General features: G+C 43.0%; 1 pseudogene; it reads left to right on the forward strand.

Moving 5' to 3' along the window:
* Positions 1–2,776: 2,776 nt before the first annotated feature.
* On the forward strand, positions 2,777–2,876 carry LOC116547308 (annotated as a pseudogene).
* Positions 2,877–3,208: the final 332 nt, after the last annotated feature.

A 3,208-nucleotide genomic window follows, 5' to 3' on the forward strand; every position in this document is an offset into this window, starting at 1 on the left:
ATTAGCCAGGCATGGTGGCATGCACCTGTAATCCCAGCTACTTGGGATGCTGAAGTGGGAGGATTGCTTGAGCCAAGGAGTTGAAAGCTACAGTGAGCTGTGATATCACCACTGTACTCCAGTCTGGGTGCCAGAGTGAGACCCTATCTCAGAAAAATAAGAAAGAGAGATAAATAGATCCAGCATTGGTGGGAGTGTGCTTTTGAGTGCTCTTTAGGGAAAAAATTACATTTTAATATTTTTTCTTCTTTACATTTTTTATATTCTGGCAAACCATTTCTTCAACAAGGAGAAATTAATCTCACCCAAAGAGCCCTAGGAGCAAGGGCAGACTCAGAAAGTCAGAGGCACTGTAGTCAGTTTGAGCAGCTTCTATCTTCAGACTGCTAAGCTGGCCAGTGCCAGGCTGGGTCCATTTTCTCCTATTTAATTTCTCAAACTGAAAGAGTCCTGCTGGAATCTGAAGTCAAATCTGTAGGTCAGCATTGACTCAGCAGTCTGCTATTTTGTGAGGCCTTGCACCAGGATCTGTGGAATACAAAGTGCAAGAAAAAGCTGGAATAGAGCATCTCCCAGGGAAATGAGAGCCAGAGATACAGCGGTGCCCCATGGAGACAGCCAGCTGTTATTTGGCAGTGAGATCTCCACAGTCTGGAATGTGGCATTCGATATTATTGGTCCCCAAACTCCAGTTTCTCATGTTCCCTGCATAGGTAGTTGTCATAGGGAGTGATTCATCTTAGCAGAACTTCCTGTTTTTTATGACAGGTATTCCATTTATTAATTGACAAAGGAGGCATATTTTTCCTCTGGTAACCTGAAGATTTAGGTCCTTTTCCTAGAGACTCCCTTGAAGGTTCTTGGAAAACTAAGCAGAGGAGGAGGAAAGGCTGTAAACAAGCTTGCTCATCTCTTCCTGTCCTACAAAAAAGCATACCTCTTCTGTAACCAGAAGATCCTTTTCATTAGTCAAGGCTGGACAGACTGAGGGGTATGTGTGTGTGTTTTTTGAGACATGGTCTCACCCTGTCACCTGGGCTGGAGTGCAGTGGTGAGATCAGAGCTCACAGCAGCTTCCACTTCCTGGGTTCAAGCAATCCTCCCACTTAAGCCTCCAGGGTAGCTAGGACTATAGCAATGTGTTGCCATACCCAGCTCATTTTCTAATTTTTTATAGAGATGAGGTTTCACTGTGTTGCCAAGGCTGGTCTTGAACTCCTGGCCTCATGGGATCCTCCTGCCTTAGTCTCCCAGTGGGCTGGGATTATAGATATGAGGCACCTCACCTGACCTGTGATGAGTTTTCAACAATGTGATTCCTTTTTTACAGAAGCACCTAAGCTGAAGATTCCCTTGAGAACAAGTACTATCCTGTGGTTTCATGACATTTCTTCCATTTGTGGTTCTTGCCAAGTGAAATTTAAGTGACATCTTATTAAGATGGATAAATCCAAGTTTTCCAGTGCTGGAATATAGAAAATAGATGGACAAATAAGTCTTATGCAACACCCATAGCCCAGGCATGGAGACACCAACACACCTGGGCCCCAGACATCACCTTTCATTGTGAGTAGCTCTAAGATAATATTTCTGGTTGGTAAGTGCCCACTGGAAATAGTTTATATAACAGCAAGAAGAAGGAATAGTCAACAAAACATTTTCTGTTCCCAATTCTAGCATTGATTAGATAATTATTTTATGAAAAATTTTCATATGCCGCAGTTCTGACCATATTCTTAAGTGAACAGAAAAGTTATATTAAAAAGTCAACCTTCTTTATGACTCTGTTGCCCAGACTGGAGTGCAGTGGTGTAGTTATGGCTCACTGCAGCCTCAACCTCCTGGGCTCAAGCAGTCCTCCTTCCTCAGCCTCACAAGTAGCTGGGACTATAGGTGCTTGCGTGGATTTTGGTCTACATAGATATGGGGGAGCTGAAACCAATCCCCCCATATGCCAAGGGACAAATTGTATCTCTTTTGTTTTGTTTTGTTTTTGAGACAGTCTCACTCTGTTACCAGGCTGGAGCACAATGGCACAATCTTCGCTCACCGCAACCTCCATCTCCCTGGGTTTAAGTGATTCTTCTGCCTCAGCCTCCTGAGTGGCTAAGATTACAGGTACCCGCCATCATGCCCAGCTAATTTTTGTAGAGACAGGGTTTCACCATGTTGGCCAGACTGGTCTTGAAGTCCTGACTTCAAGTGATCCTCTCGCCTCAGCTACCCAAAGTGCTGGGATTACAGGTGTGAGTCACTGTGCTGTGACTTTTGTTGTTGTTGAGATGGAGTTTTGCTTTTTTTCCTAGGCTGGAGAGCAGTGGTGCACTCTCAGCTCACCACAACCTCTACCTCCCAGATTCAAGCAGTTCTCCTTCCTCAGCCTCCTGAGTAGCTAGGATTACAGGCACCACCACATCTGGCTAATTTTGTAGTTTTTAGTAGAGACAGGGTTTCTCCATGTTGGTCAGGCTAGTCTCAAACCCCTGACCTCAGGTGATCCACCTGCCTCAGCATCCCAAAGTGCTGAGATTACAAATGTGAGCCACTGTGCCCAGGCTCTATCTGTTTTTACAATTATACTGTTAAATACATGATGTTCCATGACAGTGGTAAATTTTTAATGACAATTTTTAACTGAGTGGAATTACCATAAAAATGATAAAAGCAGCTAATATTTACTGAGCTGTTACTAAGTGCCTATAAATACCATAGATTTTTTAATTACCCATAACTCTTCCTTATTTTGCTTAACCACTCTATCTTAAATGACTCATGCTTGCTTCAGTAGCACATATACTAAAGTTGGAACAATGGAGAGATTGGCATGGCCTCTGTGCAAGAACGACAAGCAAATTTGTGAAGCATTCCATATGTTTTTAAAACAGAAAAATATTACTCCTGGATTTTCACTGTGTCTGTGCATGTGACCTTTTGTTTAGCCTGAATTATATCCAAAGATGATATTTCCAGAAATGAGATCACTGTGAGTCACAGGGCATTAGCATTCTTATTACACTTGATGTAAATTGCCTAGCTTTCAGGCGTGGTGGCTGTCGGCCTATAATTCCAGCACTTTGGGAGGCTGAGGTGTGAGGATTGCTTGATGCCAGGAGTTGGAGGAGTCAGTATAGTGAGTCACTGTATTATTTTTTTAAAATGTCCAAGCTTTATCCTGGTGGAAGGCTTATATACAATTTAAACATCACTA

This window comes from Sapajus apella, unplaced genomic scaffold (genome assembly GCF_009761245.1).
Source record: "Sapajus apella isolate SASKATOON/1434 unplaced genomic scaffold, GSC_monkey_1.0 scaffold2630, whole genome shotgun sequence".
Lineage (NCBI taxonomy): Eukaryota > Metazoa > Chordata > Mammalia > Primates > Cebidae > Sapajus > Sapajus apella.